The sequence below is a fragment of the Malus sylvestris genome, chromosome 5 (assembly GCF_916048215.2).
Source record: "Malus sylvestris chromosome 5, drMalSylv7.2, whole genome shotgun sequence".
Taxonomy (NCBI): Eukaryota; Viridiplantae; Streptophyta; class Magnoliopsida; order Rosales; family Rosaceae; genus Malus; species Malus sylvestris.
In genome coordinates this window covers 46,208,510-46,235,404 of record NC_062264.1, presented here as the reverse complement: position 1 = coordinate 46,235,404, position 26,895 = coordinate 46,208,510, and the positions used below count along the sequence as shown (strand labels likewise).

The window sequence follows — 26,895 nt, the reverse complement described above, 5'->3', positions numbered from 1 at the left end:
AACTGATGACGTGGCGCCTATGTGGACAATGACTGGGCGCCACGTGTCATTAAAATATTAAAATAATTAATTAAATAAAAGTATTTATTAAAAAAAATACAACAACAACAAGAAGGAAAAAAAAAACTCAGAACCCCTGCAAATCAAAACAACAAAATATTCCGATCAAATCATCCCCAAACCCAATCGTTCAATTCAATCCCCCACTCTCAACTTCCTCTCTTCTCACTTTCCCATCAGATCCACATTTTCTCAAGAAACAAACACCTCAAGCCCCTCATTTCTCTCCTCTGCATCCACGGGTACACTTTCATTCCTCCTCTTCTTCTTCTTCTCTTCCATAACCACCACCATTCGATTAAGCTCGGCCCAAGTCCCCAGACCCTCATCCCTTCTCTCCTCTACACCCACCCTCCCCCTTCATCTCCCTCTTCGATTCCACCTACCCTCCCCCTATTCGAATGGAGCCCTTTTGCGTCTCCCTTTTTTTGATTTCTGGGTCTCTTCGACCGCAATTTGCCCTCTAAGGGCATATCCCTTTTCGCCTTACGTATTTACGACTTCAAATTCGGGTTTAATTTTATGTAACTCTCTCTCTCCACCTACTCTCTCTTGTTTTCTGTATTGTCTGTTTGAGTAGAATTGCATGAATCAATGAATGTGTGTTGGTTTGTATTATTGTTAATTGTGTGTTTTTATGGATAGTTTTTTAGATCTGTTGCAGCTGGGTTTCTTGGGTTTTTTTGAGATCTGTAAAAATTGGGGGAAAATGTTATAAAATTGTGTGAAATTGGTTTTCTATTTCCAATTTGAAAGTGGGGGTGCTGATGACAGAGCGGAAGCGGTGGTGGGAAGGGACATAGACGGAGCCGTACGAGGAAGGATGCCCATCCTTCATCGCCAAGAGTGAGGGTTTGGAGGAGGAGGCAATGGGTTTTGGATGTGAAGGCGACGGCGTACGATTTCAAAGTGCGACGTCGTTTCGTCCTTCGTCTTCATCACCATGACCTGCACCGGAGCAATCGGTTCGACGTCGCTAACCGCGAGGGTCTGGAACTTCCTCAGCTCGCAGTGCAGCCGTCGCCATGGATTCAGGGAAGAGAAGGGATGTAGGGTGCCCAGAAACATTTTTTTTTTTTAATTGAGTGGGTCGGGGTTTGAGGGAGGGAGAGGGTTAGGGGTTAAGGGAGGGAGAGGGTTGAGGGTTGAGGTCGGGGGTTGAGGGAAAGAGAGGGTTGGATTTGCAGTAGAGGCCGAGAAGGGAGGGAGAAGGGAGGACAGTCGGGGTTTTGAGAAAGAACAATTTTTTTTTTAATAAATACTTTTATTTAATTATTTATTTTAATATTTTAATATTTTTAATGACACGTGGTGCCCAGTCATTGTCCACATATGTGCCACATCATCAGTTAACGGTAGACTTAACAGTTTGACTAACGGATGTATGAGACTGTCCCAAAATTAACACTTTAGGTATGACTCTGAGACGAAAAAAACTTGATGTACTAAATGTTGAAAACCACGAAACATGAGGGTAGTAAACAGTCTTTTACCCTATATTTTTTTTTTTTAACCGAGGCATGTGTTGCATGCTTGCAAAGGTAGATGCTTGTACGGATAAAGCATATTTAAAAGGGGCGCTAGAAAATCGTAATTAACCTTTAAATATTCGATCGTTTTAGGCTTTATGATTTCCAACATTCTTTGTTAATTAATTAAGTGAAGCAAAGCGTATATTAAGTACATAGAAGCAGCAGTAGCAGCAGCTAGCCGGGCCTATAAATCAAAGCAAAAACCACCACATTGACATAACACGCCGCAAAGCTAGTAACCTTAACTCTTCGACCCTTAATGCTTTATTAGTTAACATCCTTTGTTAATTAAGTAAACCATATTGCTGCAGCAGTAGCAGCTAGCCTATAAATCAAAGCAACAGCCGTCACATACATGCTGCCAAGCTATTAGTACACTACAAATGGAGTACCACTGGCACTGGAAAACGCTAAAGGTTCGGCCGGATCAAAACGTGCCCCAGCCGGATCAGAAAGAGAGAGAGGATAGCTTAAGGAAAATGGAAGAGTTGAAACGTCCCTATGAATATGCCATGAATGAGGAATGGAAAGACGTGAAGGAATACTTCGAGAATAATCCGGAAAAACTGCACTATAAAATGACAGTGGAGGGGGACACTGTATTTCACCTTGCGGGTTCTCTCAGCAGCAAATCACAAGGCACAGAAGTCCTCGAAATGTTAATCAATAAAATTTCAACCAGCCAGGACAAGAAACGCGCTCTGAGGGTTCCAAATAATTACGGAGACAATACTCTCCATGAGGTGAGTATGTCCGGCAATGAGGAAGCAGCAAAGTACTTGGTGAGCAACTTCAATGAACCTGTTCAGGAAGAGGTCATCATCAGTACTAGTACTACTGATAAACAGGCTTATGAGCAGAAAAGGGATTCGGAGAATGGTGGGCTGCAGCTGCTGGAGACTCGGAACTATTTAGGAGAGACTCCGCTCTTCAGGGCGGCTGCTCTCGGTCACACTGACTTGGTCAAGTTTTATGCTGGCAAACTACAAGAGGAGAATATTTGGAGGCACTTCCACAGAGATGACAAAATGTCCATTCTTCATATCGCAGTCATTGCGCAACATTTCGGTCTCTCTCTCTCTCTCTCTCTATCTCTCTCTCTCTCTCTCTCTCTCTGTGAGAAAATACACACAATTATTTGCAATGCAGATTAATAGCTTTTGCACTTTTGTCTTCCACAATGCAGAGACTGCTCTTTGGTTACTGGAGAAATACCGATATCTAGCGCACCTAACGGAAGATAACGGATTGACAAGCCTTCAGTTGCTAGCCCAAATGCCAACTGCTTTTGTGCCAGATTTTGAAAAAAGCAAATGGAAGATGCTAATTTATTATTGTACGTGCCATTACTCTACAAACTGCTATATGTGTGCGCACGTACGCATGCTATATATACACAGGTGCACGCATTGTTTTTTTTATGAAGCAGTACTCTCATACTTAATGTCGTTATATATGCAGGCCTTCCTGATGGAGGAGATGTGGTCACACCAAATCAGAAGGATGATGTGGAGAGCAGCATGGATAGAAACCATCCCCGTCAATCCATCTTTCGGAACAAGCTCGCAGGTAATCAAATTTCTAATCTAATTAATTGATCGAATAATTAAATGGCTACCTAGATAAATCGTTTCTTCAATTGGATTTTTTTCAATGTTCCTAATGAAGTTGAATGCATAAAATGTTTGCCAGTTGTTATGAAGGCTTATTATTCATTATGGGACTCCCTTGCTAAAGGTTTGTTTACTTCCTGCCTTTGCCTCAAACCATGTTCATCAAGGCGAACTCTTGTTACTGGAACTCTAAAAAAGACACATTATTTACTCGTTCCTTATGATTTTACAAGATAAGATGACGAGTGCATGATAACTTATTTAAAATGCCGATAATATCTTCCTATGACTTATTAGTTAATGTATACATATCCTTGATCATGTGGCGGATAGGAACAGGAGGCCCGCTGGGCAAGATAATCAACATGATATGGAATGACAAGAAAAACAAAAAATCACTAAAGAAACTCATCCGATTGCTCATCAAGTTGGACGACTGTTCTTGGTTGATTACTAACAAGCAACCAAACATCAGGACCATTTCTCTAGGGTCAAGGGAACCTAATAAAGAAAAGGAAGCAACCAAATCAGATACGAAAAATGGTGATGACGGAGGCGAAAAAGGAAGGGCGGCCGCAGATGAACATCTCTCTGGGGTCAGGGAAAATACCGAATCGTATACGACAAATGGTGATTGTGGATGTAAAAAAGAAAAGGAAGCAACCAAATCGAAAAAGGAAGCGAGGAATGAAGTTTACAACTCTACCCCATTGCTTATAGCAACTATCACAGGAATTGTACCCATTGTCCAGGAGATACTTGAGCAGCGTCCTCAGGCAGGCGAGCTTGTTAACGAAAACGAACGCAACATTTTGCATCTGGCCATTAAGAACCGTAAGAAAGAGATTCTTGATCTTATCAAAAGCAAACCAACTCTGATGTCGAAGCTGAATAAGAGGATAGACCACAATGGAAACACCATATTGCACCAGGCTGCAGATAGAACTTACTACTCTATAGCATTGTCTCAGAAATTAGTAGGCCCTGCCATGCAATTGCAAGAAGAGCTGCGCTGGGTGCAGGTAATATTCTTTTACTAGACTTATGTCGTTACAAAAATATTTGTATTATTGATTAAGTCTATCAAACTTATAAAATACTTACGCTGTTAGACAAATACTTTTATTACAAATGATCTATACGTTGACATGATAAATGAGTACGTGTGTTTGTGTCAGCGTATAAAAGAGATGCTACCGCCTCATTACATCATGCACCACAAGTTCACAACCACAACGATCAGACAGCGGAGGAGTTGTTCAACGCTGGGCATGACGAGCTTCTGAAGTCCGCACAAGAATGGGTAAAAGAAACGGCTCAATCCTGCTCAACTGTGGCAGTGCTAGTGGCAACTGTGGTCTTTGCAGCCGCCTACGCCATTCCTGGGGGGTTTAACGACAAAAGTGGCCGTCCTGTTTTCCAGGACAATCCTCTCTTTTTGCTCTTCACCTGCATGGACGTTGTGGCCATCGCCTGCTCACTATCTTCTGTGGCATTCTTTCTCTCGGTCCTCTCTTCCCCTCTCGAGTACCCATATTTCGTTAAAAGCATTCCTCACAAGGTCATGATCGGATTCGTCTTGCTCTTCTTCTCCATGGCAACCACCATGCTTGCCTTTGCTGCCACTATTTTGCTCTTGATTCGCGTCAAGAAGAAATGGACCATGTCTATACTTTACCCTATTGCCTTTTTCCCAGTCCTTCTATTCGGCCTGCTTCAATTTCCTATGTATCAATCTTTTCAAGCCGTGTCTCAAAAAATTGATGCCTTACTCCCGTTCTTGGCCTTCGCAAGAAGATATCAATTTGGGGCAAGAGTAAGGCATATTGAATCACATTATAAACTTTCCGTCACATCACAATATAGGGTGCGTATACACCATCTTGCAACATAAATATTCGTTTATGGTTATCATTTGAATATTTCAGATTTTTCTTATTTTCTCCCCTATTTTAACAATGTTATTGTGTCTCCATTCACAAGTATGGGCAATAAGTGAGAATAAAGGCTTGTCACAAATTGTGTGCTAAAGATTATGTGTCTTGCATGCTTTTATTGATTTGTAATCATGGTTTGTGTTTATATGTCATCCTGAATTAAGTGATGGATTATTTTGGTGGATAAAATTTTTTTCTTCTACCCAAGTTTAAATCCGAACCTCTCATCTTCGCATAAATTAAAATAATAATATCGTTTGTAATAAAATTAAGAAATAAAAAATAAATTATATTTAAGCGTAATCAAATTAGTGGGACTAATCTGCTTCACTTCTACACCAACACTAGCATCCTCCTCCATGATAATTAAGAGATTGTACTTGGCCTTAGGCTGCCTCATTGGCGGTGGTGGTCAATGCCTTTGTGAAGTTGGTCTGACCATCCATCTAGCGGCGACTTCACAATATTTTTCTCTGTTGAAAAGGAGAAAATATTTGTAATAATGAGTGCATTTTTGCTCACCTTATAAAATAGCGAAATTTTTCTAAGTGACCTCAACATACGCTTAAGCAAGACAGGTGGTGTTCTCCACTAATCATTTATGGACAGCTGTAAAATAGCAGTTAAACAACTTAAAAAATAATTCTTTTGTAAAAATTAGAAACAAATAACCAACTGTTCCAGTTCCCCAAATTACCCACCACCCTTCCCCATCCGCATCGACTGCCATTGCCACCGTTCCTCTCACGAAAACGTCAGTCTTTTCTTTGCAATACCATCGATTTCTTCTTTAAAAAACATTTTCTTACATCAATCAAATAAAGAAAAAAAATGAAATTAATTAAAAAAATATGAATATGAATAACCGATGGGACTCATCACGAAGATCCGCACTGTCCAACCCATCCATCCCTGTTTTCCCTCACGTCTCTCTCGCCCCTTCTCTTTCTTTCTTTCTCATTCTTTTATCTTTTTCTTGCTCCTTCCTCTCTTACGCCAGACAAGGACACCAAGGGATTCTGGCGACCTAATAAGCCCTTAAATCGGAGGTCGGCAACAATAGATCTGAAGTGACACCGACATCCCTTCAGGTTCCATTTTGGAATAAGAGTGAGCGAGAAGGAGAGGGAAGCAGAGACTGAGAAAGAGGAAGAGAGAGAAGAGATTGGGTGTCGCCGGCTGGGTCACATGGCGGCGATTAAGGTGGACGGTTGCTGGTGTGGTGGATGTTTGGCGTGGAAGGGTAGTGGAGAACACTAATATAGGGGTAAATTTGGAATTCAGTTGACAAAAAGTCTGCTTGTTAATAAAAATATAAAATAAATGGAAACGTGTCAATCTTTTCAAGTTTTTAAAGTAAAATATGCAGGTGTCAAGGCCCTATTGGTTTGGAACTCCAAATCAGCTTATGTTCCGGTACATCGAAAAATTTCTCCATAAAATGAGGGTGATGTTGATCCCTCATTATTTACCATTAGATTAATGAGAACTTTAACGAAAAATCACATTTTTACACTAAAAAATCAATCATGGTACTATTCACTTTACCCTTTATTTTATCCTTATCGTTAAAACTCAAAGTTTTCAAATATTTTTCATTAGTTTTCTGTAGATTAATTTGTTTTAACTGATTTAAAACACGAGTTCCGAATTTAAACAAATCTAACTACAACCAATAACAACGAGGGTAGAATATTTAAATTCAAAGAGTGGTGAGTGAAAAGGGAAGGTGGGTGATGTGTTGACACATCCCGACCCGGGATGTCTTCTAGGACTCCGAATCGAGTTGTGATGGCCGACATCTGGAGGGTGACGAAGCTATAAAGTATGATGATGTGAAAAAATGTGAATAAATTTAACCCTAAGAGTGCCTAATTACCAGAATGCGCTGGTAAGCGGGGATGAACCCACTTCACACGTGACGTTAGAGCACAAGCAAGTACAGTAGAGTGAATTAAGAATCGTACCTCGAAATAATCTCCAATACTAAGAATCGCCACAAATCTTCAATGATAAGAAAGCTCTGCTAATAAAACCTAGAGGGCGAAAACAAAACAAGGGTGAGTGGCCTTGGAAATAAAATTTTAATAGAAACCGTATAAAACATTATAACCCCTCACTATAACACCTGTATAATTTCCAGAAAAATCATAATTATACCACAACACAGCATCTTATCAGCAATATCAATAATCATGTGATTAATAACCCATACTAACATGTATGTCGGAATCACCTATAGTGACATGTACGACTGTCCCTTTACAAACAAAGCTCGTTGCATTGATTGGGCTTCAAAAGACACGTTTGCAATTGAGAACAACTTTGCAAAGCATATCATAGCTGATTAATAAGTAAATAATAATGCTGATTAGCCCCATTGCTGGAAGAAATGGAGCATTTTTGTTTACCATCATAAACTATGGTGTATGCTCACCATACACCTAATTAATTGACACGTGTCATTTCACTTAATCTTGGTTAATTTTTTTCAAAATTGAAAAACTAACATTTAATGTGAAAGTTAACTAGAGATAAGTAAAATGACACGTGTCAATTGATTAGATGTATGGTGAGCATACACCATAGTTTATGGTAGTGAGCAAAAATGCTCCCTAAAAGAAAATCATAACAAAGGCTAATGTAATAGTGTGATTAATAATTTAATAACGTGATTTCGCTACATAGCGAGGCTCACGCAACTCTGTATTGCTCGGACTCCGTTGGTTACATTGCATAAGTGGTCCCGCTCGCCATCGGTTATCATCTCTTAATTATAAGGATTATGGGCATTGATAGTGTTCTTAATTTTGTTAATCCCAGTGATTTAGTTTGTAATTCCAGTGGGCAATATTCGTTGGCAACAATATATTTGTAGTATTCTTGTTAGCATTAGTCATCAATGATTGGATAAATCCTCATTATTCAATACATAATTTTGTACGAAATTTATTTTCTACCAATTATATATTGGGTCTTTTGACATACGTGCAATGCCCTTCATATTTTTCTATTTATATATGAATGAGAATCCTATTCGGATCTTCTTTATGAGAATTCTAGGAATTCTCAAATCACGTCCGTTCATTATATATCGTTGTGCGGTTATAAATCATTATATTTTTTTTATTTAAATTTGAATATAAATAGTACCTGAGAAAACTGACTGCACATCATACAATAAACATGCGTGATTGGAGGATCCCCACGATCCTCACAAAGAAGATCTGGAGAGGATCCTCATTATATATGATACATGCGCGACTAAGAATTTTTTTTTAAAATAATTCATGAATGATATTGGTACATACATGCAATGCATGCCCAAAACAACGACCAAGTCAACTGATGTTGACACTAGATCATTGTTTAAAATAGGGGTGTGTTATCCACACATCATAAATTACTTTTTACACACCTCTTGTTAAGTTCTGTCCGTTGATCTTCTTCAATTCATCCGATCCGACGGTTGAAAATTAAAAGAGTGTGTGAGAAGTAAAATAGGGTGTGTGGATATCACATTCCATTAAAATATTTACGAAATCGTCTATCTTTTTGTTGAATTAAATATCTGAAAAATAAAAAACTTGATATGAAAGAAGGTAAAATGCAAAATTTTAGCGAGATAATTAGAAATCGACAATGTTTATCAATTCATTGCATACTTTTTTTTCGAAATCCTTTGCAAATTTTGAATCGAATCTGTAACTTCTCTCATTTTGTGAGAGTCTCTCATTGTTGCGTGTAAGTGCCTTCAACTGTTGCTGATTCACACCCCCGGCCCTAGTTGTGGCTAGGGTTAGTGGCACCTTCATGTTTCTTCTCTGTTTTCTTTTTTTTTGTTTATGTTCCCGTTGTTTGCAATCTTACCCTTCCTATTTCCATCCAGATCTTCATTTCATGCCATAATCACTATGCCGCTCTTCTTGCCTTTAATTTCACCATCTTTAGCCTTAAATCCAGATCACATGTTCCCTCCATCTCTTAATTCATCCGTCTTCGCATCTTCACCAGTTGGTTCCATCATCTTTCCTCTGTGTCTTCTCAATTTGTCGCGAATTTAGGGGAGGAACTGTAGAGCTTTGGCTCAGGTGTTCACACCACCAACTTTGCTGGCCCTTGTTGGTCCTTCCTGTTGTTCACCCTAGTTGGTGTTGCTGCTCGTGGGATCTTTCTTCTTGCGGACTTCTTTTGTTTTGGGACGGCGATCGTTGTTGTGGTGGTCCTTGGAGGATTGATGCGACCTTCCACTACTACAAAATTATCTATAACGGGCGGTCAAAAAATCGACAAGAAACGTATATTACTGTTGGATTTTAAGCAAAATCTGACAGAAAATGGATGCAGTGGCGGATATAATAAGCAACAGATTTGCCAGCATCAAGAAATGAATTTTCCGACATAAAATATTCTAAAACCAACAGAAATTGTGTCGGATATAATTGACAGGATATATATTTATAATAAACAAATACATAAGAGAATTTATGTCAGATAAAACCGACAGAAAATACTAAAACCGAAAAAACCTCTGTCAGATATAACCGACATATAATTTATTAATAAGACATACTATATTATTGACCGAACTAAGCTATTTAACTAGTAAACTACAAAACCATGGTAGAACTTTGCCCAAAGTACATAGACATAATTAGAGTTTGTCCTAAATTCTTGGTTTTTGCTTTATTACTGTTTGCTTTGCAATGCATGTATATGATTCCATTAATTAATTTCTTTACAGATCAAATCATATTAGTTGAATAACATGAAATGGTTGTTGCATGGTCAAAACAATTTTGTGTCTTAAGTGTTTATGTCCTCTTGAAAGCTAGCTAGCTCATTAAATTTGAAAGAATAAAGATAATTCAATTTAGGGTTCTTTGGGACGTTGGAAACTAATTGTTAAACTATTGATGCGGCTGTAAATGAGTTATGTTTCGATTAATTTGTTGATTCAGATTAGGATCGAAGAAGGTGTAATCGGCACCCCGCAGCTAACAAACTCGCTAGTGATAACCCAAAAATGTTGAGTTTCTACGGAAAAAAATCGAACTCGCACTCTCAAGGTTTGCTCAACTCTGTTCAAGACACTACTTCATCCGTTGCAAAGACCATCTCCAGCAAACCGCCTTTTAAGTTCTCCATCTTATGTAGCAATGCCGAGTCGTGGTTGCTAACAACGTACCTCGACGGAGAGCTTCGGATTACGAGGGGAGACAAAGACAGTGTGTTCGTGCTAATGAAGGAAGACAGCCCCCTTTTGACTCCCTGAACAAAACCCAACAACACTTGGCTGCTGAATTTTCAGCAATCATTCCTACTTTTACCCAATCAAATTTGGACACGTGTCTAAATTGTGTTTATAATTTCAATTATTTGGATATGTTTCCAAATTTAATTGGGTAAAAATAGAAATAGTTGCTGAATTTTCAGTAACTGAGTATTGTTCAACAAAACCCACCATAGCAACTTTTATCATGTGTTATATGTACCCGTTCAAGGACTCGAGGTGTAATTTTTTACAAAGAAAATGATAAACACACACCCTTGTTATATTCTATCGGTTGTTTCCGCTTATTTATATTATACTATTGGGCAATGTTAGGAAGATTAAATTTGTATACTAAATTTTGTAAACTAAATGACATAGAAGATGGTACGATTATTACTTAAGTGTTGATTAATATGCTTATTTCTTATTGGTGACACATTATTTAATTTATAAATTTAGTCTTCATTTAGTCTCATTAGTATTATCCTTATACTACTACTACATCCTCAAATAAAATAAAATAAAATATTTAATCGAGGCATGTGTTGCATGCTTGCAAAGGTACATGCTTGTATATTTAAAAAGGGTGCTAGAAAATGGCAATTAACCTTTAAATATTCGATCGTTTTATGCTTTATGATTTCCAACATTCTTTGTTAATTAATTAAGCAAAGCAAAGCATACATTAAGAAGTCCGGATTCTCGCCGGATCCTCTTTATGAGAATCCCGAGAATTCGTGAATCGTGTCCATTCATCGTACATTGTGCATTAAAAAAATATTTTAAATATTTTTATTTAAAATGAAATACAAACGGTAACTGATAAAAATTAACCATACAATATACGATAAACGAACACTATTCACAAATTTCTAGGATCATTTTGGTATATTAAGTACGTAGAAGCAGCAGTAGCAGCAGCTAGCCGGGCCTATAACCTTGATATATTAGAGAAAACCAGCACATTGACATTACACGCCGCAAAGCTAGTAACCTTGACTCTTCGATGCTTTTATGCTTTATTATTCAACATTCTTTGTTACGTAATTCAATAAAGCGTATAGCAGCAGCAGTAGCATTATCTAAATTTTGTAATGCTCCAAAGATCAAGTTTATAAGCTAAATTTTGTAATCAAATAATGTCGATGTTAATGATCGGATTATTATTTAAGTGTTTATTTTTTATTTGTGATACATTATTTAATTTGCTATTTTGCTTTAAAAATTTGATCTTCTTAACGTTATCTATAATCAAATTATCAACAATTACAATTTAGTTTACAAAATTAAGCTACAAAATTTGATCTCCTTAATGTTATCCATAATTGAAACCTAATAAAATAAGCAAAGTAAGATGCTTGTACGGATAAAGCACGTACAGCTTAAAAACAGCAAGTAACCTTAATTCCGATCCTTTATGCTTTATCATTTAATATTCTTTGTTACTTAATTAAGTAAAGCATACAGCAGCAGCAGCTAGCCTATAATGTAAGTTTATGAGTATGAGTTATGGAAGGAATCAGTTCTTGTGTTTAAGATTGATATGGAAAAGTCTTGGTCAAAAGCCTTAACTTATTTGGTTTCCTTGTGGAATAAGTTTTGTGAGATTCTGAATAATCCTTGTGGGATTAGAACTCGGTAATAGAACATGTTTGGGATTGATATGTTGTATCAATTGTGATGTTTGAATCCTAAGTCTATTCTAATAGGGAATGACAAAAGGAGTGCTATAAAAGCTTATGCCACTGCTCTTGCAATATACGGTTATATAGAGTTCCAAGTCCTATTGTCTGGAAGAACCATTGAGATTTGTAAAAGAGGAGAAGGCAGTAAGCTGTGAAGTCGCAATGGCTTCTTCATCTGGTTCCAATTCTGCAGGTAAGTTCTCGAGCTTTTCTCGTGTTTTTTGTTCATCTATTGGTTTAGTGGAGTTGTGATTTAATTGGTTGTATCCATGTTCTTTAGATTGATGAACTGTTAGAGTTTATTCTTCGACATGTGGTATCAGAGCCTAGGATTCTAACCATTAAGTTCAATTCTTCATGAAAACCATTGAATCTGGGAACGAGTTGCACTGTCTGGGTTTTCGAACTAAGCCTTAGGACTCTTAAGAAATATATGAACTCAAAACGATGTCGTTTTGTTTATAAAAGAGTCGTTGGAAAAGGAATAGTGAAACGGTGTCGTGTTTTTTTTTTTTTTGTATAATACTTAAAAAAAAAAAAAAAAAATTCACTGATTGCAAAATCTGGGTTTTACGCTTTCGATGGTGTTCTTCGAAGTCTGGGTTTTCATCACTCATTCAAATCTTAATTTTGAGTCAATATTGATGCCATGATTCATACGATTCATCAAAAGGTATGAATTATGATCTAATTCGCACCCGAGGTTTCAATTTTTAAATTTGTTTTGCATACTGTCATGCTAAAAGGAAAACTTGAAACTGTTATGTATTTTTCTGATTACCTTGGATGCCGATGCAGTTTTGAGTTGAATGGTTGCATAGATTGTTACAAATTGCTTCCACTGGTATAACTAATGAGAAATCAACCAAATAAGTTTTGTTTAATTGACCAAAAAAAAAAAAAAAACCAAATAAGTTTTGTCTTATTGTTTTATGTTGTACAATTGGTGCTAACCAATTCTGCATAAGTATGACACAAATAGTATTGCAGTTAGAACAATTAATGTTGTTTGTGGATATCATTGCAATTGTTTACTCTATGTATATCCTTAAATTCAAGGATATGTATATAACTAAATTGATTCAATGGGCTAAAATTTTAGTGGTGAAAAAGATGGAAATCAGGGATCTTTAAAAGGGTTCATAGTTTTGATTTCATTAATCAATTCTGCGGAACCATTGAACAACGATCATGTTACCTGCATATTGAGATTATATTATCATTATGGCCCTTCATATTGACGTTAACTCATTCATTGTTCTATTATTTCTCTTGTTTTATTGAAATCTGAATGAGAATTGTCTTTTTCCGGGAATTGGTGCCAACGAGATTCTGGCTGATAACTTTGGCGATGATTTTGGATTGGCGCGTCTATAATAATGGCAATTCACTTCGACAATCTACAATGGTACGAGGTCCATGGGAATTTGGAGTGATGGCAATCCACATGGTTGGGTCTCGAGCATTGATGGATAATTTGTTTCATTTATTTGGAGCCGAGGAATTGCAATCGGGTTGACAAATATGGATCCAATGATGCATTCAGGTAACTTAGTTCATTGTATCATGCATGATTAATTGTTCTCTTATATGCATGATTATAGTGTGATGAGTTTGAGCATGATGAATTAGGGCTTTTGCTATTTCGAGTATGCCTGTATAATTGTATACTGTGAGGGCATGATTAAACTCGAAATCCCTATGGATGCCAACTTGTGATTTATGTGGGATGTCTGAAATCATTTTTTGTTGCATAAACAAGTTAGTGTAACATTTAGTCTATGTATACTCTTTATTTTTCATTAAAGAGACTATGGTTCTGATTAAATTAGTCTTGGTGGAGGATAAAACTTGTTCATATACAACACCTATTGTTCTCTTTTGTTTGTTTGGTTGGGGACATATGATGAATATCAATTGGGATGGAATCATTTTGACTGCACGAGTACTCCATAAATTGGTTTTGTCTAAATGAATGTTGGCAAGTATATATGCTTAATGACTAAGTGGTTCTAAATATTAAACTAATGGAATTTGGATGACATTGTTCCTATTTATGATACATAAACTAAATGCATTATTTTTGGTTCGAGTATCATGTAGGGAATTTCTTGCTAATTGAATATGTACATTGAATTTGGGTTTTATTTTGTAATGATCTTATTTTCATTAGTTGACTCAAATTAGATTTTGTGGCGATAATTGATCTTAGCCTTAAAAATTTACTTGTATGATTATATAGGTCAAGCTATGAATTTTGAGAATTAGCTTGTGTCATCCATATACAAGGATGATAAACAAATTAGCTTATGTGAGACGTTGTCTATATTTTTGTACAACACAAATTGACATTGCCGAATGCATATTGATTTAACTTATGAATTCATAAGGAAGCCTGTGCTTATTGTATTGTGAAAATCATGGAGTTTAAGATGCATGCTTATTGTATATGTATATTTGTGATTTCATTTATGATGCATGTTTCCGCTATTATGTTTTGGTTGAAATCACAAATAGGGAGGAAGAAATAGTGGTCTTGATTATCTCGTTTTAATCAAGACATATTGTTGTGATATATATCTAGGCATTATCAAATTTGGTTGATTTTGCTCGATGGATATTGAACTAGTTAGGATCAAATTGAATGCAAAAATATTGTGTTTGCTATTCTGATTTTGATCATTGTTGAAACTGGTGATTTTGGGTTTATGTGAGATAAGTTTTTCCAAATGGATTGTGACTATCTTTTGATACATAGACTGTTTGCATAATGGTTTAGGTATTTATGACTAAACTGAGATTATGCAATTGGGGAGGAATCGGGAACCAATTGGTTCATATCTCCGGTTTCTTTATCGGTTGTGCAGTACATTCTGCTTATGCTTAAGTGGGAGAATCATATGTTCGAATGTAAGCATAAGGCTAAGAGTATTTAGGCCGACCATAATAATTCATTTGGATGCTTAAAAACCAGTTTATGGTTTTATTGAAGCAATTGGTTGAATTATTTGTGTTACTTAATTTGTTTAAGTAATGAGAAGGATCCTATGATGTTAGCATTCAAAAGGAAACAAATTTGGTTTCCATATGGATTCTGATTAGTCATTCATTGTATTGGAATGATTTTTAGTTAATATAGTTGCTATTAACTTGTACTTAACTTGGTTGTGTTAAGTATGGCCTAGATAAGTGGGAGTGTACTATTTAAGGGCTTGAAGATAGTTGCTTTTGTTCAGTTAGAACATGGCAACGATGAGCTTGAAGATTCCCAGAACTACAGTAGTCTAGTTGGCTTAGTTATGCTTGTATCCATGTTCTTTAGATTGATGAACTGTTAGAGTTTATTCTTACATATAAATCAAAGCAACAACCGCATGCCCCAAGCTATTAGTACACTACAAATGGAGTACTGGAAAACGCTAACGGTTCGGCCGGATCTGATGAAAGAGAGAGTGGATAGCTCTTTGCCGGATCAGAAAGAGAGAGAGGATAGCTCTCGGTTGGATCAGAAAGAGAGAGAGGATAGATTAAAGAAAATGGAAGAGTTGAACGATTCCTATAAATATGCCATGAATGGGGAATGTGAAAGGCTGAAGGAAGACTTGGAGAAGAATCGGGAAAAACTGCTCTATAAAATGACAGTGGACGGGGACACTGTATTTCACCTTGCGGCTTCTCTCAGCAGCAAATATCCACAAGCTAGAGAAGTTCTCCAAATGGTTATCAGTAAACTCAATTCAACTAATGACAAGATAAAAGCTCTGAGGGTTCCGAATAAGTACGGAAACAATACTCTCCATGAGGTGAGTGTGTCCGGCAATAAGGAAGCGGCAGAGTACTTGGTGAATAACTTCAACGAGCCACTTCCGGAAGAGGTCAAGATCAGTACTAGTAGTACTGATAAAGACAAGCGGTGGAAGGCTCGAGATTCAGAGAACTATGCGCTGCAGCTGCTGGAGACTCGGAACTATTTAGGAGAAACTCCGCTCTTCAGGGCGGCTGCTCTCGGTCACACTGACTTGGTCAAGTTTTATGCCGGCAAACTGCCGGAGGAAAATCTTTGGAGGCACTTCCACAGAGATGACAAAATGTCCCTTCTTCATATCACAGTCATTGTGGAACATTTCGGTCTCTCTCTTTCTCTCTCTCTCTCTCTCCCCCCCCTCTCTCTCTCTATCTCTCTGAGAAAATGAACACAATTATTTGCAATGAAGATTAATAACTTTTTCTCTTTGGTCTTCCACAATGCAGAGACTGCTCTTTGGTTACTGGAGAAATACCCATATTTAGCGCTACTAAAGGAAGATAAAGGATTGACAAGCCTTCAGTTGCTAGCCCAAATGCCAACTGCCTTTGAGCACCAGTTTGAACAAAGCAAATGGAAGATGCTAATTTATAAATGTACGTACCATTACTCTGCAAACTGCCATATGTGTGCTCACGTACGCATGCTATATATACACAGGTGCAATCATGTTTTCTTTTTTAATGAAGCAGTAATCTCATACTTAATGTTGTTATATATGCAGGCCTCCCTGTTGGAGGAGATGTGGTCGCACCAAATCAGAAGGATGATGTGGAGAGCAGCATGGATAGTAACCATCCCCGTCAATCCATCTTTCGGAACAATCTTGCAGGTAATCAAATTTGTAATCTAATTAATAGATTAATAATTAAACGGCTACCTAGATAAAGCGTTTCTTCAATTGGATTTTTTTTCAATGTTCCTAACGAAGTTGCATGCATTAAATTTTTGGCAGTTGTCATGAAGGCTTACTATTCACTATGGGACTCCCTTGCTAAAGGTATGTTTATTTTCATCAAGGCGAATCTCTTATTACTGGAACTCTTAAAAAGAAACATTATTTACTTATTCCTTATGATCATTTTACAAGAGAAGCTGAAGAGTGCATGATAATTTTATTTAGAATATCATTAACATCTCCTTATATATGACACGTTAAGAACAGTAGGCACGCAGGACAGGATAATCTATAGGATATGGAAGACCAAGAAAAATAAAAAATCACTAAATGAACTCATCCGATTGCTCGTCAAGAGGGAGGACTATTCTTGGTTGACTACTGACAAGGAATGGGAAGTAGAGATCAGGGGAAAAACCTGAACCTAATAAAGATGGTGATGATGGAGGCAAAAAAGGAAAACCAGCCGCAGAAGAAATCGAATCGAGAAAGGAGGCGAGGAATGAAGTTTACAACTCTTCCCCATTGCTTATAGCAACTATCAAAGGAATTGTACCCATTGTGCGAGAGATACTTGAGCAGCGTCCTCAAGCAGTCGAGCATGTTAACCTTTACGAACGCAACATTTTGCATCTGGCCATTAAGAACCGTAAGGAAAAGATCCTTGATCTTATCAAAAGCAAACCAACTCTGATGTCGAAGCTGAATGAGAGGATAGATCTCAATGGAAACACCATATTGCACCAGGCTGCAGATAGAACTTACTACTCTATAGCAGTGTCTCAGAAATTAATAGGCCCTGCCATGCAATTGCAAGAAGAGCTGCGCTGGATGCTGGTAATGTTCTTTTGCTAAACTTATGTCGTTACAAAAATATTTGTATTACTGGTTTAGTCTATCGGCCTTATAAAATACTTATGTTGTCAGACAAATACTTCTATTACAAAATCTATACGTTGACATGATAATTGTGTACGGGTGTTTGTGTCAGCGTATAAAAGAGATAGTACCGCCTCATTACATCATGCACCACAACAACAACAACCAGACAGCGGAGGAGTTTTTCAACGTTGAGCATGAAAAGCTTTTGAAGTCCGCACAAAAATGGGTAAAAGAAACGGCTCAATCATGCTCAACCGTGGCGGTGCTAGTGGCCACGGTGGTCTTTGCAGCCGCCTATGCCATTCCTGGGGGTTTTAACGACGAAAGTGGCCGTCCTATTTTCCAGGATAATCCTCTCTTTTTGCTCTTCACCTGCATGGACGTTGTGTCCATTTCATGCTCACTATCTTCAGTGGCATTCTTTCTCTCTGTCCTCTCCTCCCCTCTCGAGTACCCACATTTCGTTAGCAGCATTCCTACCAAGATCATGACAGGATTCATCTTGCTCTTCTTCTCCATGGCAACCACCATGCTCGCCTTTGCTGCCACCATTTTGCTCTTGATTCGGGTCAAGAAGAAATGGACCGAGTCTTTACTTTACCCTATTGCCTTTTTTCCAGTCCCTTTTTTTGCCCTGCTTCAATTTCCTATGTATCAATCTCTCATAACCATGGTTCAGAAAATTCATGCCTGGTTTGAAAAACCCATTTGTGGCTTTCTTGGCTTACGCAATAAGAGATCGGGATCAATATGGGGGAAGAAAAAGGTGTATTGAATCACATAAACTTTTCGTCGCAGCAAAATATGTGGTGCATAGATTCACAATCTTACAACTTAAATAGTTATTTGTGTTATCATTTGAATATTTTGGATTTTTCTTATTTTCACAGTGATATTTTCTTCATTCACAAATATGGGCAATAAGTGAAGAACAAGGGCTTGTCACAAATTGTATGCCAATGGTTATATCTCTTGCATGCTTTTGTTGATTTGTGTTTATATGTCATCCTTAAATAAGTGGTGGATTGTTTCCTCTCCTCTTTATATGTCATCCTTATTACATATACAAAGTACTTTTTCTAGAAAGTCACTTTGAAGTGTTTCTTCTTGAAGAAAAAGAAACACAAATGTGTTCTTCGCTAGCAAGTGCTCTTCCATAAGAACTTTTGACATTTTCTATCAAATGTAGTCGTAAGCTCTTGATTGTCAAGAAGATTTGAAAAGCATTTGGAAGAGTTTTCTAAGTAAGTTTCGACGTACTTCTAGTATAATCACTTATGAGATGAGAATAATTCTTTCCAGTTAAACATTTCCAAACATGCCCGAAAACCTATTTGATTAAAGTGTTTATATGGTATATACAAAAAAGTTGTTTTTCTAGAGTCTCTTTTAAGTTTTAGATGATAAGATGAAGTCATTGAAGTGAATGGAGCATCTTGCATCAATTCACTTATATCCAAATCAATTAAGGATCGTTTAATCATTCAAACGTAATCAAATAGACTAACGGTTCATCATGATTATTTTAGTTACCTACATCGTTGGTTTATTTTGATACATTTAAATGACTAAACGGTTTCCGATTCTAATGATTTTTTTGTACCGATAATCTTCAAATGAACATTAAGAGATTGAATAATTTAAATTATGAAATTTTTTCGATGAATATATGTTAAGCAGTGGAATGAGTTGACCCCAAAAAAAATGCAAGTATTATCCAGAGTAAAATCTCTCTCCCCTCCATGTGCATCACAACTTCTTTAAAATGTCCCTCTTCCCTCCGCTGAATGAATAAATATTAGAATTTTGTTTATTAGTGAAATAAAATATTTGTAAAATTTGTTGAAACGTAGGTCATCAAATATTTATTTAAAGAGTCACACTAGTACAATCTGTTGTAGGTGCTCTCGACGCTACTTAGTATTCAGTGATTCGGTTAGAAACTTTGTTTCACGGGTACTTCATTTGCGGGTCTGTTTCCATTGTTGTCAAGAGGACACTTTCATTCGGGAAGGTTGAAGAGATATAGAGATTTCACATCTTATCCATTCGTCGTAAATTGTACAGTCGAAATCATTTTGAATTTTTATTTATTTAAAATTAAACGCAAATAATTTCTAATAAATATTTTTTTCACGATGTATGATGGACGGATAAGATGTGAAGATCTGTAAGATCTGCTCAAAAAGAAGATCCTCATCCGTAATTTTCTACAATGAATGAATAAAACTGAATGTCTTGAGAAACAATGTTGTGCATAGCAGACTTGGCTAGTCTGCATTCACTAGCAAGGCTACTAGACACAAGCAGGTGCGGTCGCACCTCTGGTCGTCGGAAATCGACCCTAAGACCATCTCCAACCCTGACCTAAAACCTAAAAATATTTAGCCCAGAAAATTTAGGTTTTAACCCAGAAACAGTTTTTCTACTCCAACCATTTTGGCCTAAAATTTGAGCCCCAGATTATCAAAAAATGAATTAAGGCTATTTTTTTTAAATTAACTTTTTAAAAAAAAAAACAATTATGTAGACTATCCTAAATTAATTTTATGAACATTTTAACCTAAAAATATTTAAATTCCGATAAATTTTGAAAAATCACTAAATCAATACATGAAAATCATGATAAACCACATAAACTTAAAAAAAAAAGACAATTAATAAACCACATAAATTTTAAGATTATTCTAGCCATTGGATTTAAATTTGGACCGTTAGATCTTTTTTTTTACCGTTAGATTTGATTATATTCGATTTAAACCGTTGGATTCAATAAATATATAAATATAAAACAAACAAAAATTGAATGTGGACCGTTGGATTAACCAACGGTCCAATTACCACCACCCGATGAAGAAAAGTAGTCGTTGGCTACAGGACAAGGCCCACTTTTCACTCTCATCCGTGGGTCCCAGCAGCTTTTGTGGGCTAAATTTGTGACCTATATTTGCCTTCATTTTAAGTTTTAGGTTTTAGGTTTGGTTTAGGTTTTGGGTTGGAGTGGATTTGGGGAAAAAAAAAGGGAAAAATTTAGGTTATAGGTCAGGGTTGGAGATGGTCTAAGAGAAGGACTGCTGAGGGGGGAGAACAAGTTGTAGAGAGGCAGAGCAGATGGGGCAGCCGTGGATGACGACTTTGGTGATTGGTGTGAAGAGACTTCTCGACCTTCTAATTTTTCTATTTATCTCTGCACCTTTTCCAGAGGGCAGATAGGATTGGGCCCACACTAAGACACAATATGTGAGATGGGCTTCAAATGTGGGCCGTTGGATATAGTCACACTTCGGAGGTTGGTTGAGAGGCCCATCTAGAAACAGTGACTCAGCATCAACTGGACTCGACCATAATGTTTGGGGCCTTACGTGGATATTTACCCATTCATATCCGTCTTGTATTCAAGTTATCCGTTTATAATTATATTGCGCTTGTGTCAAGTCCGGAGTTGAACAACCAAATTGATATAAAAATAAGAGTTAATCTCAATTTATTACCTTGACATTTCTTGATTTTTAATTTTTTATATATTATGTTTTTTTCATTTCATTTTGATACCTAAAATCATAATTTTGAAACACTTTCGTACTTTTGTTTAGTTTTTCGTCAAAATCTCTATTAATTAAGGATGTGACGCCCATGTGAAAAATAACTAATCGCCACGTGTCAATATAGGTCCGTGAATACTAAAAAATTAAAAATTAATAAAATAATAATAATAAAAAAAATCCCAAACTTCCCCCTCCCTCTTCGACTCCCCGACCCACCTCCTCCCTCTCCTCTACCTTCTTCACCTCCCCTCACTTCTCTCTCCCTAGGTTAACCCACACGAACCCTAACCCACACATCCGCGTTCATAGACAAGATTCGCCATTTTGGACACCCCCAATCGCATCAGAGGTAAAAATTTCAAACCCAGATGAAAAAGCTTAAAGCTGTCACGCAGCTTTTGCGCAAACCTCTAAAACACGGATGAACAGTGACCCTTTAATGAAAGTTTCTGGCAATCCTACCCTCCCTTCATCTCTATCATCCTCTTTCTGCTCCTCCCAACTTCATCTCTACCAAAGATCTTTGAAGATTTGTGTCGCCCCCACTGTGAATCTACCTCATCCCTTCTCGTGAAGATCTGAATTGTCACCACCAGAGACCCACAAGAGTCGCCATGAGGAGAGCCCTAGACTGCTATCATCACAAATTAACCACAGTTGCCGGAGTTGTTGAAGAATGGGTTGTTGTTGGCGAACACCGGATCTAATACCCATTCGGTGCTACATATGACATTAAAACGACACTCTGGCATCTGGAATTAAACTTGCGTGGTGGTGGATCCACTGCTATGGTGGCTGTGTGGTTAGAGAAAGAGATGAGAAACATATGGGTGGTTGGAAAGAGAGATTAGAAACAGACGGAGAAAAGAGATGGGCAAGAATGAAAAATGAAATTTGGGAATGGGGAAAATGAGTATCAAACTCGGTGCAAGGAGGGGAAGAATATAATTGGGGGAGGGAAAGCTACACGGGGATAAGGGAAATAGGGTGTGGGCCCCCCCACACAAAATTCTTACATAAAAATAGTAATATTAAATAAAATATCATAATAATAATATGGTATTATATCATTTTTGATCATTTCACACAATCACATCTGTTTTAGATAAAAATTTACCGAACACTATCATACTGTTTTTTTTTTTTTTTTCCAAAAGCCCTTTTACAAAAAAATTTACTAAACATTCTACTGCTTTATTTCACATCTGCTTATTCTCACAACACAGCGGAAGCAGTTTTTTTTAAAGGACAGTACTGCCAAAACGACCCTTAAACACATGAACACATCAAGCTTCTCACTTCCCCTAAATAAATTTGGATGTTTAATGCAAAGACTGCAATGATAAATCAAAACAAGACACTTTTATTTAACTAATGGAAAACGAGTTTTCGGTATCCTTAGTTCACCCAAATTGCATATCCCGCAAACCAGAAGACCCAAAACTCCAGACATCAAGAACCCGAATTTTATATGCTAAAATAGAATAAAATAAAGGAAACTTTTACCTTCCAATTATCAGAGACAGAGGACTGCCACTACCATTATTGTGATTTTTAGGAAAACAAATTTTGTAATTTTTATTTTTTAGGAAAACAAAGAGTACAAGGAATTAAAGGAAAAAGAACTTCAAAGGAGGAAGCATCAATGAAGTAGATGGACAAAAAAAATGGTTTTTCTCCAAAACCCAGTTGGAAAATTCAACAATTTTCAATACCAGAAGAGAAAATCACAAAAGGGAGAAAAAAATGAGGGTTTTTCTCAATCTCCAGATGGAGAAAAAAAGATTTTTTTCTAATTTTTTCTTAGTGCCAAGAATTTAGAACCTGATCCGCGAGTGAGCATTGTAACCCCCGAACCGTACTGCATTGAATCGAAGCGGCCATGACTTGGCATCATGGATCGAGATCCAAGTCCACCTCCCGAGTTGTAGAACGAGGAGGTTGAGGGCAAGAGCGTGGAATCATCCGACCGTTGATCAACGAAGAAGATGAAGAGGTCGAGGAATAGGTCCACTTGTCGGGCTCAGCGGAGATGGAGTCGAGGTGGAAGTTGAGGAGGAATGAGCACTGGGGAGGGAGGGGTGAGACCCGGGCCAGGTGAGGAGGAGGAGGCGCTTGGATTTGGGCGATGGTGGTGAGGAAGGCAATAGGGTTTGAGTTTTTTTTCTTTTTCAAATTTTTTATTATTATTATTTTTTTAATTATTTTTTTTTAATTTTCACGTGGGCCCATATTAACACGCGGCGCTAAGTCATTGTCCAGGTGGGTGCCATGTCATCTGTTAACAGAAGTTCTGACGGAAACCTTAACGAATGTATAAAAGTGTTCCAAAATTATGACTTTAGGTATTAAACTGGGACGAAAAAAACATGATGTATGAAATGTTAAAAACCAATAAACTTCAGGATAATAAATTGAGATTAACCGTAAAAATAAATCTGCATAACTCGTGCTTTTCTGTTGTCAAGTATATAACTCACACTATTCGCTAGGCAAATGAGATATGTTATCATTTTATTAAACACCTTTTTTTTCGGAAAATCCTCTCTGGATCTATACATCTGGAGTTCAGGGATCAAATAATTCGGGCCTTTAAAATTTGATCCAACGGCTAAAAGTAGAGAAGTTAGTAAAAACTTTTAAAAGCTACAATAGTTTTTTGCTGTAGGATCAAATTTTAAAGTCCCTGACATTTGATCCCTAAGTTCCAGATGCATAGATCAGAAGTGGATCTCTTCTGCTTTTTTTCCCTCTCTCATTGTACCTCAATGGACTAATACTATAAGAAACGATGTTTAAATCATCCTTCAAATAATACGGTAGGTCTAAATCCTTCTTTGAAAATTCTGGGTAGTTATCTAGAAGGATTTGATCATCTAAAATTTTTTTTGGACCTTTTATCCTTTTAAATTCCATCTCTACCCTCGACAATTCCTGACTTCATCACTGTCTACACCTAAATTGGAATATCCTCTCAATAATTTATAATTTTAATTTAAATTCAGACATCTTTCGAATTTAAAAATATATTTTATATTAGAGCTAGTCCAGCGGTGCTCATTGTGGATGCAAATTTCCGTCTTCTTCTTCTTGGACAAAATTGCACATACAAAACAAATTACATCTTATGTCAAGGCCAAGAGCCTCACATGCCCACGATGAATGAAGGGGGGCTTTGGCCGAAGAACATCCGATGCCAAAGTTAGAATTTTGAAGGAACAGTGTTTGAAGAATTTAGAGAATTTTGCAAGAGAGTTGGAATTGAGTTTTGGAGAAAATGAGGTAGAATTTATAGGGGTATGGCCGACCCCTTTGGGAGGATACGGACCGGCCACTTGGATGGTTTTTTGGGTGTAATTTATAATTTGTTAGCTAATTAATAAATTAATTGAGTAATAAATCAATTAATTAGCTAATTAATATAATTTGAAAGGAATGATTTGAGTTACCTTGTGGAGAAGACTTGATGAGGATGAATGAAATAAGTTTTGAATAATTACCTATTTTGAGCACTTTTGACCTTGATTGAGTCTTGATTGTCCACTGCTCGCGCGTAGTAGTTCTGGTATTCCCCGAGGGTAATTTTGTCATTTTCACCCTAAAATCCACGTGTCGCCTCCATATTTTTCTCGATTATTTTTGGCTCCACAAATGCCCCCACACCTGTTTGGCTGCTCACAGGAAAGGGCAACAGGTGTAGAGATTTTCTCGCTTTAGGAAACATAGGATTATTTCCTATTTTGATGTAGATTCATTTTTTAATTGGAAATTAGATAATTCTAGGAAAATGAAATAAATTATTCTCAAGGGCTATTTAAGTCCACCTTAAGTGGATTATGAAATCAACTTTGGAGAGTGATTTATTTTTCCTACAAGAAAGAGAAAGCTTAGAGGATATTTGTTCCCCATCCTCTAACAATCTTCTACATCTTGCATGTGCAAATGATCGTCTTTCGTTACTTGTTTCATCTTCACACTCCTTCAGGGTAAGAAAAAAAATTACTTTTCCTTGTCTTCTTAATTTTTCGGTAGCATCAGGGCTTGAATTTTGGCCCGACGGGAGTCGAGGAAACATGAAAAAAGTGGCTGCCGAGGGTTGGCTTGGCGTGATGGTGACTCGGCTTGGGTCGAGGGCTGGTGGGGCAGGCCTGGGGCGCAGCTGGCTTGTGTTTTGGGCCAGACCTTGGCCCATGCAAGAAAGGGAGAGCCCCCTTCCATTTGGTTTAGGCCATGAGGCCTGTGGGCCGATAGGGTGTCAGGCTAGGCCGTGGGGCCTGGCGCATTTGCTGGGCTCATCCGGCTTGGGCTGTAATAATTTTTAATTTTTTTTAGGCTAGGCTGGGGCTTATGTCTGTGGGATGAGAGAGAGAAGCCGAGTGTCCTATTGGGCCATAAGGCCTGTTGTGCCGTGTCCTTTCCCGTTTTTTTTTTTTTTGGCAATCAGCTATCAAACGAATTTCCTTCGTGTCTTTGTAGGATTTCCTCTAGCATGTCTTCCTTGAACCACAAGAATGATGATGGTGTGCTGCCATTGCATCGTCAAGTCGGGTCTTTGAGTAAGGTTAGCTATTTCAAGGCTGCTCACTTCAAAATTAGCTCTGATGATTCGTTTAGAGACTTCCTTGAGGCATAATAGGGATTTACCACTTGCCAAAGTAAGGATAAAAACATTTAAAAATACTTGCAAGAGAACAAGGTAATTGTAGTATAAACGGCTCAAATAAGGTCGTTTTCCGCAGAAATTGAATGAATAATTTATGTAAATACCAAATCTTAATTAATTATTTGAAAACAAAGATTGAAAAAGGTTGATTTAGAATTTAAAAATAATAAAAACGAATTTAATTAAAATGAATAAAGAAATTAGCAAAGTAAAGAAAACAACGGAAAACGTTTTGAAAACCAAATTGTAAAAGCCTAGGGTTCTGTCGTCCCTTTAACAATCCTATGTAGATTTACCAATTACGAATTACTCATGCAACTTTGAAGGTTAGGTTTTCCTAATGCATATTTTACTCGTGATATTTAAGCTAGAACATATATCAAACATGCAATCCGTCTGTGGTATTCAGATTAAATATAAATATGCATGACTCATTACGCTTTGTGAAAACCTTTTGAAAAACCATGCAACCCCTAAGACGTGGTATTCATCCTTGGTGAAATTACAACTATCAACCACAAGAAGCAATACTCAATCCCCCGGTGGTATTCCGACCGAACTGCTTCCAATTATGTGCGAGCCTGTGCAACTGTTTATTCTCATGCTTGAGCCCTCTAATCTCCTGTTTGAGACTTATCACTTCAGCCGCCAATGATTCAACTTGGCGGGTTCGAGCAAATAAGCGTTGACCCATATTAGACACAGAACCTGCACATTGAACACTGAAAGCCAGAGAATCCTTAACAGCCAACTCATCAGACCGTTTGGAAAGTAATCTGTTATCTTTGGGAGTGAGAAGGTTCCTAGCCACCACTGCAGTGGTCATATCATTCTTCATCACATAGTCTCTAACGGTAAGATGACCAGTAGGGGATAAGAAGGATGAGTGTCATATGTTGTCTTGAGGAGACATAGCTACCTCTTCACCAAAGTTCAAGTCAAAACGACGGTCGGATGGGCCAGACATTTTCAAAAATGATGAAGGAGAAATGAGGTCCAA

The 26,895-nt window shown here is 37.3% G+C and overlaps 1 long non-coding RNA gene and 2 pseudogenes across 1 annotated transcript; 2 read left to right on the top strand and 1 right to left on the bottom strand.

The window, feature by feature from the left end:
• Nucleotides 1-1,975: 1,975 nt before the first annotated feature.
• Nucleotides 1,976-5,331, top strand: LOC126623945 (uncharacterized; annotated as a pseudogene).
• LOC126623995 (uncharacterized) lies at nucleotides 2,584-16,609 on the bottom strand. The gene is made up of 3 exons (XR_007623955.1): nucleotides 16,545-16,609; nucleotides 2,721-2,953; nucleotides 2,584-2,686 (listed from the first exon to the last, which is right to left on the bottom strand). It is a non-coding gene; the product is annotated as an uncharacterized LOC126623995 (long non-coding RNA).
• Nucleotides 13,083-18,674, top strand: LOC126623943 (uncharacterized; annotated as a pseudogene).
• Nucleotides 18,675-26,895: the final 8,221 nt, after the last annotated feature.